General features: G+C 52.9%; 1 long non-coding RNA gene across 1 annotated transcript; it reads right to left on the reverse strand.

Moving 5' to 3' along the window:
- Positions 1-4,535: 4,535 nt before the first annotated feature.
- Positions 4,536-7,897, reverse strand: LOC130680696 (uncharacterized). The gene is made up of 2 exons (XR_008993750.1): positions 7,535-7,897; positions 4,536-6,326 (listed from the first exon to the last, which is right to left on the reverse strand). It is a non-coding gene; the product is annotated as an uncharacterized LOC130680696 (long non-coding RNA).
- Positions 7,898-14,321: the final 6,424 nt, after the last annotated feature.

A 14,321-nucleotide genomic window follows, 5' to 3' on the forward strand; every position in this document is an offset into this window, starting at 1 on the left:
CCTTCCTACTTTCCCACTTTTTGGTAAAATGACAGAAACCAGTTCCTTCCAAATGCTATATTCCTCCAGGAATGAGGACGAAGTTGATAAGAGTGTTTATCCCAAAGACCTCTGTGACTGAGGCAGCCACGTGATGGTTGGGGAAGGTTCCCTTCCAGTGGAGCTCCCGGTGTGATCAGGCATGGCGGACACAAACCCGAGGGGTGCTCTCCTCCAGTAGGTCGACTCCTTGCCCGCATCCTTCCCAACCACCGCGGGCTGCCATGCAGGCGGTGGCCCAGGCAGGCACTGCGAAGGTGCAGCGTGGATGGTGGTCCTGGGGCAGCATGGAAGGACAGACTATGCTCTGCCCGCCTGTCTCTGCACACGGAGCAGGGGAGAGGAAAGACGGCAACCAGAAGCTGCCCGGTGAGCACCTGGTGAGCCTCAGTCGTGTGAAATGACAGTGGTGACAACATGTGAGACGACAGCTGCCGTGTGACTTTATGGAAGATCTTTGCATCCAGGCATGGCGGGCAAAGGTAACCTCACGCTGAGAGACGGCAAAGAGACAGACATGGGAATGCGAGGTCTAAAAAATTTTAAAGCTTTGACGGGGCAGACCCAGGACGCCCTCCCGTGGTTGGCCCCGTGGCTGCCCGGCTGGCGAACCGGCTCCAGAATTCTGGAGCTGCTCGGGCTGTCGTGGGAGATGTGCCACTCAGGTGTGCCAGCTACTGGATCCTTTTTTGGCTACTCTACATTATTTTCCCTTATAAAAGGGGAAAAGAGATGATGAAAATCATTGTAAAAGATACAGCAAAGGAACGATAAAAAGTCTACTTGTTTCTTTCAGATCCAGATTTTGAAAATTTTATTTTTCCTGGGAAATTGTCCATTTCAATGAAATGTTCAAAGGTGCTAGCCCATCGGTGTGCGTGGCACTCTCTTATTACTTTACAACTTCTCCTCTATCAGGCCTGCCTTCACTCCTAATCTTCAACATGTTAGTGAAGATCCCAGGCCGTGTCAAACATCGGCTAAAGGGCCAGAAGGAGACAGGTGGGGGGGCTTGGGCGGCAGGTCATGGCTGAGGGGTTGTCAGGGGAAGTGAATGACGGGTCAGAAGGCTGGAATAACCGAAGGCCATCCCGGCACGGGGAGAGCGGCCCAGGGACTGAGAAGAGAGCCTAGGGCCAGACTCTAGAAACGTGGAAATGTGGCAGGTGGCCACGTGGCGTGGCATGTGTAGGGAAGCAAAGGGATTTCCACTCACGCCCTGGGGTAGTGCGTTATCCATGTGGGGAGGAAAACGGAACTGAATCCCTACCTCACACCGTACCCCCAAACACCTAACATACAAAGTCACTCTGCAGAGGAAAATCCAGAAAGCTATCATGACAACTGAGTACGAAATATTAACTTGTGAATTAAAGCACCGAAAGTATGAAGCAGGTTGATAAAGCAGCCTTCAAGCAAATGTAAACTTCTGTATATTAATAGACCCTACAAAGTAGTGCAAAGACAGGCCACAAGGGGGAGAAAATATTTTCAGGGAACAGAGCTGACCCAGTACCAGGAGTCAGTGCGCTCAGAGGATCCTTACAGATGAATCGGGAGACCTATACCCCACAGGAAGAGGGGGAAATAGGAAGTGGTGGTTCACAATTGGAAACGGAATGGCCAATAAATACAGGAAAAAGCAGTTCTCCTGCCTGCCGGTGGGAGGCCACCCGGGCAGCTGAGGTTGAAAGAGCTGTGGGGACAAAACTACGTAGGTCCACATGGAGTGATGTGGCGAGTTCGTTTTTAGACCCGTACCTCCGGGAGCAAGCCTGCCTGCCCGAGAGGGTGACTGACTGTGTGCTGGGAAAACTGGAAGCCACCTCTGGCCAGTGAACAGGGAAGGGGGCAAACGAGAGTGGCCCAGCCTGGAGGTGGCATTCCTGTTGAAGAACAAAATTCAGCCCCGTACATTTTAAAGATCTTATTGACTTCATTCAGCAACTCATGAATTGGGCACAGACAACAGGTAAAAAGGAGTCCGAGCAGGTGAACAAAATTAGAGATTTTTACAGGCAGAAGGTAGTTGGAAAGGCGGGGTGGTTCCTGCGGGGTCACCGTCCTTCAGGGAACCGGCAGGGCATGTCAGGCAGGTGACGTCCCCGTGCTGCTCGGCGATCCCTGCCTGGGGGTTTAAGACTCCATTTCCAGTAGAGTCCAGACTGTCAGAACGTGAAGTCTCGGTTGGCTGACATGGGGCTTAGCATAAGTGACTCCATTTGGGGCCTGTTTTCTTGTGTTTAACATTGCTGTACTCTGCTTGGAACGGCCCCCGCCATGCGCCCCAGGGCGGTGCATCTGGTGGCCCCAGAGTTGCACACAAGTGACTGAGAGTGACATGTGTCAGCAGTGACTGTGAGGTGTTATACTCTGGGCGTGAGGAAAGGTGGCTGCAGAAAGACAGATGTAGGCGTAGACCACCCAGATACACAGGCATGTGGTGTGCTTCTGTAGACAGTGGTACGTGTGTGTCAATTAGGGGTATAAGCCGATGTATTAAAAGTGCACACACACACACACAGAGTGTTAACATCAATTCAGGACAAATCCTATCTTTTCAGGGATTCTGGAACATAGACTCTATTTGGAATAATTTCCTTAAGCTGGATGGGGGCCCCCAGGGTGTTTGTGATATAAGCTCTTTGTCTTCTTTTTCATTTTGGTCTGAACTACTTCATCAAAGTAATGGTTTTTTAAGACTGTAGCACGAGTGCTGCCCCTCAACCTCACTCCTAAACCTGACCCTTGACGGCCATGCTGGGACCTCAGCCAGCCAGCAGTGAGGAAGGACAGGAGGCGGGGGGGCTGTGCGGGGCAGGGCCAGGGCACCAGGCTCAGCCCCCTGAGGTCAGCCAGCAGGCAAGGCCGTGGGAGGGGGAGTCCGTGGGGCGAGGAGGCCGAGAGGAGAGCCCTGCAGGGAGAGAGCGTGGACAGCCAGGCGCAAGGCAGGAGCCGCCCCTGGGCCAGAGGCTGAGGGTGGGCAGAGCCACTGGCATGGCTCCCCTCGGGCCCCATAAGCTGCCTGGGCCAAGACCCCCCCATTTCCCAGGTGCCTCTCACCCGGGAGTCCAGCTCTCCCCAGACTGGCAGGTCACATCAGATGGCTCATGACCCTGGGGACAAGCGGTCTCGGCGCCCACTGTGTCCCCCGGCTGGGGCAGGGGCTGGGAGCCAGTCCGCCACCTGGGGGCCAGCATCTCGTTTCCCTCCCATGCCACCTGTTCCTGAAGTCTGAGGCCTACAGTGTTTTTCTGTTTGTATTGGTTGCTGCTTTTTAGGAAGTTTATTTTACTAGTTTTTGTTCATTTTTCTAAATATTAGGAAAGAGATTCTATATTGCCCTCTGCTATCTTAACCTGAAAATCCTTTTTTTCTTAATGCATAGGTAATTCCTAACCTTCTACATTTGTCTAGCAAATGCATCCTACCTTCATACAATAGGCGTCACCCCTGACCTGTGAGCTGGACGCGTGGGCCCCCCTGCAGGGCACCCCCGATGTCAGTGTGGTGGGGGGCCTGCCCCTGCCCCCTCTGTGAGGTGCCTGTGAGATTCAGCATGAGATTGAAAGTGGGCTTCGAGGCTCAGGAGGCTCAGGAACGTGGGCCCTGGGGTGGGGGCACCCCGGCAGGAGGAGGCACCCCAGGCCGGTGAAGCAGAGAACGTTCACTTGTTTCTCCTGTGACACCCTGATGGGAGAGATTTCACTGAAAGAAACAGTTTTATTATTAAATAGCAAGACCACCTGCCAGCTGTTTGTACTGCGTTTCCCCCGTCTGTTTGATGAGGAGTGGAAAGCCATGAAATGGAAGCCCTGATAATGTGGAGAAACACAGGGCTCAGATCAGCCTAGGGTGGCCGAGCTGCCCCTGGGAAGTGAGCTGCGTAGCTGGAGTGGGGTGCGGGTACGGGGCCCCGCTGTAGACCGAGCCTTCCTAAGGGCAGGTGCCGCTAGAGCGTGTGGGTCCCCTGGCCCTCCCATCACCCGGCTGTCTATTTCCAGGGCATCAGCCACTTGCTCAGAAGCAGGCAGGGGCAGCCTCTGCTCAGCAATCACCAGGCTGTGTCTCTGGCCCTGTGGAAGCCCCATGGCTGTGACAGGTCACCACAGTGGGCGGAAGGAGGGGCGGGAGGTGGCTGGGAGAGGCAATGACTGAAGAGAATAAACACTGGCTTCTGGCAGCTGATTTTTTTTTTTTGGTATCATTAATCTATAATTACATGAGGACCATTATGTTTACTAGGCTCCCCCCATCACCAAGTCCCCCCCCACATACCCCATTACAGTCACTGTCCATCAGCATAGTAAGATGCTATAGAATCACTACCTGTCTTCTCTGTGTTGCACTGCCCTCCCCGTGCCCGCCCCCCCACAGTACGTGTGCTAATAGTAATGCCCCGTTTCCCCCTTATCCCTCCCTTCCCACCCATCCTCCCCAGTCCCTTTCCCTTTGGCAACTGTCAGTCCATTCTTGGGCTCTGTGAGTCTGGCAGATGATTTTTGAAGACAACGTTACTCCGTTTATTTCATTTCATTTCACTTTGTTTTTTAAAAGATGCCTAACATTCTTGCAAGATGAAAAAGAGTTTTGGAGATTTGGTTGCAAAACAATGCGAAAAACACTAAGCATTATTGAATTGTACACTTAGGGTTAAGATGACAAAGTTCATGTTACGTATATTTTACCACGATTAGCAAGGAAAAAAGGGGGAGGATGCCCAAGACTTAAAGCAGAGCCCCGGGAAGCCGTGGTTTCCGCATCTGCCCCTTTTCCATTTGCGTCCACACACTTCAATTCACTGACCATTGATTTAAGAATGAGGCCTCCGAGGAAGGCACGGTCACCAGCCCCCACCCGAGGACATGAGGTGGCCCCGAGCTGCGCTGGGGGGCCCCAGGCACGGGAGGGACGCTGCAGGCGGCGGGGTGGAGGGGGCGGCGCGGGCCTGCGAGTGAGGACGGAGCGACCATCACGGCCGCTGCCCTCTGGGGTCTGGGACCGCCCGGAGACAGTGACCCCAGTGCCTTGAGGGGACCAGGCTTGAGTTTGACTCTGCATCTTTCAAGAAAAGGAGCCATAAACCCCAGCAAAAGCATCAATACTGGTGTTAGAAAAGCAGATTTTAGGGACGAGAAATGGAAACTAGTTTCTTCCCAGCCAAGCCACGGAAGCCCTGAAATCTAGCCCCTGAGGCTTGAAAAGCCAGTTGTGGCTCCGGGCGACGGCGCGACCGCCTGCGCTCCCTCCGGGCCAGCAGGAGTGGCCAGCGCAGGGCGGCACCCCCTCGGGTCCTGCCCCACACGTCACCGTGGAGACAGCTGCAGCCTGACCCCCAGCTCAGCCCATCTCAGCCCGGGTCCCTGGGAAGCCCCGCCCACCCTGCAGGTCCGCCTTCCTCAGAGGGACCCTCCCTGGGCCGCAGCTCCCAATGTGCCTGCGCCGTCACCACACTTAGTGAATGTTTATAGATCGTGCTGTCACCTGCTCACGTCTCTCCCCGACTCTCTGGCCTGCTTGGTTGTGTATCCCAAGCGCCTGGCAGAAAGAATCGTTTGTTGAAAGATAAGTGAAAAAGCAAGGCTCTGAAAAAAGGAAAAATCTCCTCCAGTCACTCAGCAAATCCACGGGGCTGGTGAGACCCAGCCCACCCCGGGCAGGCTTTCCCTGGCACCAGCCCGGACTCACAAAATGCGCTGCTCATAAAAACTGCACTGTTTTCGAGGTTGAGCATATTACTGGGAAAAGCTATTGTACCCATCACGGACACGTGGTTGGTTCTGCGTCCAGGCCCCTCTTCGGGAACCTTCCCCCAGCCCTGCCCGGGAAGCACCTGGGCTGACCTCATTCCCATGTCATCCAGCAGAGGACACACATCCTGTGCCCAGCCCAACAAACGCAGACGCAGCTCGGCTCTGGGGAGGCCGGGAGCTGGGCCACAGTCCTGTGCTGAGAGAAGCTGCACGTTGCAAACAAAGACCCTCTCCTTGCTCCCGACCCGCACGGGAGCCTCATTCCCAACAGGGAGAGCTGCCCTGACCCCGCAACTGTCCCGGGCCCCCCGTGTGGGCCAGCTGCCACAAGGGCAAGGTCTGGCATTGCTCTTCCGTGGGGGCAGCAATCTGTTGGCAGGTGGGAAGACTGACAGGAAAGGTGGAGGGGGCGCCTTCCGAGTGTGGGGCCACGTCTATCTCTTGTGGGCTGCGGGGTTTCATGAGGCTGTTCATCTGTCAAAATCTGTCTGATGGGAAACACGATCTGTGCATTTCACTGGATGAAAATTATGCCTCATTAAAAAATAAAGCATAATGAAGACACCCACACCCATTAGGATGGTTACTATTTAAAAAAAACAGAACATAGCAAGTGTTGGGAAGGGTACGGAAAAGTTAGAACCCTTGTGCACAGAATAAAAATTGGTGGGAATGTAAAATGGTGCAGCTGCCGTGGAAAGCAGTCCGACTGTTCCTCAAATATTAAAAATACAAATTGCCTCAGATCCAGCCATCTTACTTCTTGTCATAAACTTAAAATGATTGAAAGCAGGGTCTCCGAGAGATATTTGTATAGCCATGCTCATAACAGCATTACTCACCATAACCAAGAGTGGAAGCAACCCAAGTGCCCATGGGTGGGTGGAGGGGTCAGCAAAATGCAGCAATGCAGCGCGCCAAATGCACATACCCTGGGAGGTCACTCGGCCTTAAAAAGGAAGCACGCTGTGGCATGAACCTCAAGGATGTGATGCTCGGTGAAAAAGCCAATCACAAAAAGACAAATACTGCATGATTCCACTTACATGTGGTCTCCAGAGCAGACAAATTCATACAGACGGGACACAGAATGGTGGGTGCCAGGGGCTGTGGTGTGGGAAATGGGGAGTTGTTACTTAAAGAGGACAGAGTGTCAGAGTGCAAGATGAGAATTCTGGAGATGAAGGTGGTGGCAGTGGTGCAGCCATGTGAACGTGCTTAAGGCCACTGAGCTGCATGTGGTACATTTTATATTATGTGTATTTTGTAATGAAAAAGTGGAAAAAAATACAAACAAAAAACCAAAAGCAAACAAAGAAAACCACAGAGATGGCGGACAGACGTCCATGAGCCACGTAGACAGCTAGCTCGGTCGCCAATGAGCAGCCCCATGAATTAGGTTTTCAAGTGCAGGACACAGTTTTGGAGAAAGGATATTTTAACGGCATGCAGGCAGAGGGATGGCAAAGCCTGAGAGTCTGCCTGGACTTCAGGCTGGCCCCTGGCAAGTGTGCACTTCAATGCATTAAGCCACTACTGCAGCTTCTGAAATAAATTGACTTCTAAATAGACTTTTCTACTGAGGAGACGATTCCACAACCAACCTGGGCTCTCTGTAACTTAATAAGCTTGTATCATGAGTTTTTGCTCTATTTAAGATTTCAGATATTCTGAGCTTAAAACAATTAAGTTGCTAGTTTTCAGAGCTGAAGAAGAGCAGAATCCTCACCCTTAATTTTTACCTGAATGCCGGGGGTTGGGGGCAGAAGTGTCACTCGGCCATAGCTTTTCCAGATGAGCCCTGCTTCCAGAGGAAATGCCAGCTGTGGGCCAGAGAGACCCCGCGAGCGAGAACCAGCCCCAGGCCTGCATGCCCACCATGGTTTGGGCCTTGCCAGCCCGTCAGTAGCTTCTCAGCTCTTCCCGCATCCCATGGGTCGCTTCCCAGGGCAAAACTGCAACCCCTGGAGCAGCTGGTGCTGCCAGGGGCCAGGGAGCCGCTGCTGGGATGGATGTTGTCACACCCACGGGCTGCAGGCCCAGACCGCCCGGGACAGGCATGCCTCCTGGCATCCCTCTGGCAGCAGAGGGAGTGTCCCCAGCCAGTGTCCCTTTGAAGAGAGTCTGTGAGCCCTGGGTAGAGACCTGACTGCTCGCTGGGGGCCCACAGTGGGCCCCACTCTCTCAGCGACACCCAGGGATCCCCAGAGGGCCTCCGGCAGTCACAGGTGCTGGACGGTCAGTTCACCTGTGGCCAGTGCCCTCTCTCCACAAATCACGAGGAGCGGCCCCCCAGCCCAGGGCTCCTTCCAGTCTGATTAAGACCTGAAGGTCTGGGCTGACTGTGTGAAATGCTGCTGCCAACCCAAAATTCTGCCACCACAAAAAGGGGCGCCTGGCCTGAGGCTGGCAAACCTCTCCAGGAGGGGCCAGGCAGGAAACATTTTTGGCTCTGTGGGCCACGTGGTCTCTAGTTGTATGAAGAAAACAGCCACAGATAATCCATAAGCAAATGCAAGTGACTGTGGCCAAAAAAAGCTTTACTGTGGATGCTGACACGGCAACTTCATAGAATTTGCACCAGTCATGAAACAGTCTTTTAATTTTTTTCAACCATTTAACAATCCAATGACCATTTTGAGCTCCAGAGCCACTGGATCAGGTGGCAGCGTGTGAGGGGGGGTGGCCCTGGCCCACAAGGGGCCTGCAGGTGGCCCTCAACAGCTCTCTCCCCTGGGATCAGCCTTGGGCAAAATGCGAAGCCAGAGACAGGGGCAGCAGGGCCAGGGGTCAAAGCGCACCCGTGCTGTGCCCCGGACCTACGCCCAGCCCTGAGACCAGCATGCCTCCCTCCCATTTCCTGAGCGGCCTGCAAAACACATGTGATGCGGCTCCTGTCCCCGCAGACCTGTGGTGGACCTTTGCACTAGAAAATTAGCCCAGAAATGGTACAAGCCACCCTCCGCAGTGGGGAAAGCCCCACCGAGCACCCACTCCAGGGCCTGACGCAGGTGCCTGTGCAATCACACAGGACCACCAAGGCCCAGACACGCAGCGCCACCCACAGGCGCGGCAGGCCTCAGGGCAGCCAGCCCGCAGTCCCGCACTTGCCTCCCAGCCTGCAGTCAGCCATGCACACGTGCGGCAGGTGCAGCAGGGCCCCGGGACCCCACCACAGCCACCGGCTCGCAGCTTGCACCCATCCGCAAATGTGGCAGCATCTCCGCTCTGACCCGATTCCTGGTTGGGATCCAGAAACACGCCCTTAGTTTTAGCTTCTCTGTGACTGTTCCCTGCTCTGCAAAATGGGAATGAAATATTGAATGGCTCTAATGGGTCGTTGTGTGGGTTGAGACAAAACAGAATAAAATAAATCCCAGCCCAGCCTCGGAGAGCCCCCGACCCCGTCAAGGGTATCACTTGATTAAACCGGCTCCCTGGCGGCTGGCTGACCACAGGTGACTGGCAGGCGAGGACTGCACACAGCAGGCTTGAGGACACAGCACTTAACCCATGTCGGCTGTCCTCAGACATGCCATCCAGGGCCAGGATGACAGTGGGTGCTGCCCTGGGCCTCCCTGCCTCTCCCACGCCAGGACCCTGGCACCCCACAGTGCATGCCCTGGGTCAGGGGGAGGGAAGCAGCCTCAGGTAGGCCCCCAAGAGGGAAAAGGGGATGGAGAGGACAGCATGTGACAGGCAGCACTTCTGTTGGGGAAGATGAGAAACTTCTGGAAACGACTGCAACCTGCACAGCAATGCGAACGAGCTCATGCCGCTGGCAGTGCACTTAGGAATGGTGAGAACGGCCGATTTTATGTTATGTGTGTTTTGCCACAATAAAAAATGAGAAGGAAAAGTCACTTTGGGGAAAAACATTCCAAAGAGAACAGCGTCCGGGAGCATTTCCAAGGTCATACTTAGATTTGTGCTTCCCCAGTTAGGAATTTGATTTATGACATTTGATTTATTCTGTTCCCACCTTATCAGCACTTCCAAAGATGTGAAAACAGAACTGGAGCTCCCCCAGTCACTCAGCAACGACAGGCCCAGGATTAAAGGGCGGCCACACGGGGCGCTGCCTGCTCCCTGGCCGCCTGCCAGGCCGCCCCACCGGGCCTGGGCCCGGGTCTCCAGGTCACTGATCAGAGCCTGGGGTTTGCAGCCTCTGCTCAGGGGTCTCATGGCCTGTCTTCACCTCATGTCAGGTCAGAGGGCAGCCCCTGGGCAAAAGTCCCTCTAAACGTGCTCTGAGCAGTGCGTGACACACATGCTCTGCCGAGCCTGCACATCCAGGGGCTCCTCGTGGGTGACCCCCCAGCCCCGAGTCCACCCCCGCCGTGATGCTGGGCAACTCCTCCAGCCCAGGGGCATGACGTGCATGTGCCCTGCACCCCAGGAAATGGCTGGAGTCTGGTTGGCTCCAAGCGACCCTCCGGCTCTCACATGCTTTCCCTGTGTCCTTCAGACCCCACAGCCAGCAGGGGAGGAGAGAAGGGCTTCCCCCAGTGCGCTGGCATAGTGGCCACATGTACACAAATCTGCCTCTATCCCTGGCACATCGTGCCAAGCGGTGGCAGAGTGCACGGGTGACATCAAAGCCCAGGGGAGACAGGGCGGCAGCAGAGGCTGGACACAGAGGCTGTGTGGTCCAAGCAAAGAACTCAGGGAACCGTTTTTAAACAAGTGAACTTGCTTCGGGAATCAGGGTATGGTAACATCTTTGCTCTGACAAGCTGGGTGTTGGGTATCTGCCCTGTGCAGCCCCAAGAACACTGGGTTCTGAAGCCCCCATGCCCGCAGCCCCAGGAATTCTGGGTCTGGAGAAAACCCTGTCCGAAATAAGCTGCTGATCTAGGTGGAGTTTCCTAAACCCAATGAACCTGTAAGAAAACCAAGTGATTAATAAGTATTTAGTTTTCTTTCCACCGCCTGAACAACAACCTACCATTGTGATAAACATTCAGGGACCAAGTTAAGCAGTGTGAGAGAAAACAGGAAAAATAAACTCGGAGTCTTTACATAAATATATATTCTACCAAAATCTAAATTTAATCTATGAACTAGCACAAGACAAATGCAAAGGTCATGCAGAGTTCTCTGCCTCTGCTCCCACACAAAAGTCTCTGTCATACCCGTTGCTCCTATACAATGCAAAACTTTGAACTGTTTATAAAATAATACAACAGACGCACAATCACTCAAGAACACAGTTATTCTGCCCTTTGAAGCTGTCTGCGGCTCAAGTATTACACAGGCAGGAAGCAGAAATTGGTGCTTTGATTTGTTTAAAATAAATTAAACACAACTGGCAACCATATTTCCTCTTATTCAGAGGAAGTTACAAAAGGTACAGAAGACCAAAAATACCAGGTGACTTTGAAATAAAGAGCCAGTCTCCTTATCAGCAAAAAACTGCAAATACTGGCCCTCAGTGTACATTTGAAGACCTTGCAAGCAGAAATTTTAAAGATGTTTCTGCTGTTCAAAATAGCTTGGAATTAACTCCGTGTTTCTTTCAGATTGAAGAGTAAGTCATTCAAATACATGTGCATCGACATTTTAGAATCCGGACTTTTTTTCCCCTTTGAAATTCAAGCCTATACTTATGCTTGTTGAGCCACTCCCTTCCCCAGTAGACTTAACTGTTTCAAAACCTGCCCACCAAGGAAACTGTTCCAGCTCGGTGCTGGAGGCAGCCACGTGGTGCCACGGCCAGTCTCCAAGGGCCGCATTGCAGGACACCCGCGTGCGTCTGTTCCTGAGCAGCAGAGCCAGCAGTGCGGAGGGCAGAGGCCCGGGCCCAGGGTATGTGGGGCCCTCCTGCACTCTGTCTGCAGAGGGAAGCACTAGCTCATCCATGCTGGGTGCAGGTGGCGTGGTAGGCTGGGCCAGGGCCGGGCCTCAGCTCCAGATGTGCAGCTGTGCCGGCTGTCGCAAAGCCCAGCTTCACTGCTCAGAATTTGGCCTCAGTTCCCTCATCTGTAAAATGGGGATAATTGCACCTACTTCAGAGAGTTGTGAGGGAGAAGTGATTTAACATTTAAGAGGAATTTAGAGTAGCACTTGGCACCTAGGAGGCACTCCAAATGGGTGTTGGGTTCTAAAAGGCCACTGTTAAGGAAAATGGCTGCTGTTGGCGTCTCCCTGGTGCCTTGCATGCAGAACGGAAGGTGACACCGGGATGGGGCACAGCAGCCTCTGTCTGTACTTAACGCGTGCTCACGTCGTCTGGACGGTTTGGTCCCTGCCCACCTGTTTCCCCTTTACTTCTGGGTCCCTTGCTCCTTCCCACACCACGTTGACCGCACTTGTGCCCATGGGCAGCTCCTGCACCAAAATGTGTGCCACTAAGAAAATGCCTCTGTGTCTCTGCCTTCTATCCCTGTCTCAGCCTGATCACTGTCCCATTCCAGACAGAATGCCGTTCCCTGGCATCTTTCACCCAACCCGGGCTGTTCTCATCAACCCATGGTTTCTACTTCCACCTCCGATTCAGTAACACCCCAAACCGTGTCTCTGGGGCCCAGGAGCCATCCCTGAGCTGCAGTCCCTCTATCTGTCCGACTGCCCTTTCGCTGTCCTGCAAGGACTCTCAACCCAAAACAATCCATTGTCCACTAAATTGGCATTATGCTTTGTCAAAAATCAATGGAACACATTTGCATGGGGCTATTTCTGGTCTCTATTCTGTTCCATTGATCTGTGTGCCACCCCTTCTCCAATACCACCCAGTCTTGGTGACTATAGCTTTGTCGTGAGTTTTGAACTTAGGTGGTGTGTGTCCTTGGACCAGTCTTCTCCTTTGAATTGGTCTTATTTTAGTACCTTCACCCTTCCGTGTGAATTTTTAGAATCAGCTCATCAGTTTCAACAACAAAGCCTTTTGGGATTTTGACTGAGACTGAGTTTAATTTCTTCATCAATTTCAGGAGACCTGACCTTTTGACAATATTGACGACTCCAGTGCATGAGCACAATATATCGCTCCATTTATTTAGGAATTCAATTCTTTGATTTCTATCATTGGCGTTTTGTAATTTTCAACCAAAAGTTGTTGCACATATTTTCTAGGATTTATTCTGAAGTATTTCATGGTTTTTGGTGCAACTGTAAATGGATATGTTTTACATTTCAATTCCTAATGATTTTTCGCTAGTGTGCAGCAAAACTGACCTGTTAGTCTCAGCTTTCTACATCATAGAAAATCATGTCGTCTGCAAATAAAGATGATTTTATTTCTTTCTTTCCGATCTGTGTGACTTTTACTCCTTTTTCTTACCTTTTACGCTTGCTAGAGCCTCCAGGACAGTGGTGAATAGAAGTGGTGAGGTGGGACACCCTTGCCTCTTTCCTGGTCTTAGGGAAAAAGCTTTCACCCTTAAGCATGAGCCTAGCTAAAGGGGCTTTGTAGATACTTTTACCAGATTAAGGAAAATCTCCTTAAATCCTGGCTTGCTAATTTTGTCACAAATGGATGTTGAATTTTGCTAAATGCTATTTCTGAACTGATTAAGATGATCATAAAATTTTCCTTCTTGAATCTATTGCTATGAAGATTCATGCTGATCAGCTCCCAGATGCCGACCCGGCCTTTTCTCCTGGGGTGAGCTTGCCCACCTTGCTGCGTCATCCTCTTGACACAAGGCTGAGCCAGAGGCCGTGATATCGCACTGAGGATTTTCATGTCTTTGCTCACGAGGACCTTGGCCCATCATTTCCCTTCCTTCTAAGTCTGTTCAGGCAGCAATACACGGCCCAGCAGGCTAGCTCGGGGTCTGCAGGTTTGTTTGTGCGCTTTGTTGGGGAGCTCTATCGCACACTCACCCCACTAAGGGGGGACCTTGGGGTCACTGGGAACTGCCCACTGTGGCTGAGCTCTTGGGGTCGGCTCCCTCGCAGCCCCCGGCAGTGGTCCTGGCCCATCGCCACAGCTCAGTGGCCCACAAATGCTCAGGCACCCGGGGAGGACGTGCAGAGCTCCTTCCCCGGAGTCCCCTTCCCTCCAGGGCCCTGCGCCACACTTCAGAGCTGAATCCCCACACTCCCATCTCTGCTCTTCAGTGCCCCCAGGCCACCACGTGCCCCGGAGGTCACCATTGCCCAGGCTGCCATCCGTGACACGGTAGCAGTAGCCCTACTCACTCCCCTCTTCTCAGGAATCACAGCTCTGCACTGCCCATTGTTCCATGTCTGGAAATAGTTGATTCATGTATTTTGTCCAGGTTTCCAGTAGCTTGGGCAACAGGGTACATGCAGTCCAGTTACCCTATCCTGTTGACTTGACCTTGGTATTTATGTCCCACACCAGGACACTCCAGCCATGTACCTGTGCTTGGCCAGCCTCCCGGCAAACACCACCGCAGAGAGCCATGTGCCCAAACTCTCTCCAAGGGGCTTGTTCCAACACGCTGCCGCCAGGGCATTCTCTCCCCCAAAGTCTGATACGAGAGGGACAAAAAGGGACGGGACACCCAGGCTAAAATTCTGGGATATGATCTCCTCGGAAAAGTTCTGAAGGATAAGCTA

Source organism: Manis pentadactyla, chromosome 14 (genome assembly GCF_030020395.1).
Source record: "Manis pentadactyla isolate mManPen7 chromosome 14, mManPen7.hap1, whole genome shotgun sequence".
NCBI lineage: Eukaryota > Metazoa > Chordata > Mammalia > Pholidota > Manidae > Manis > Manis pentadactyla.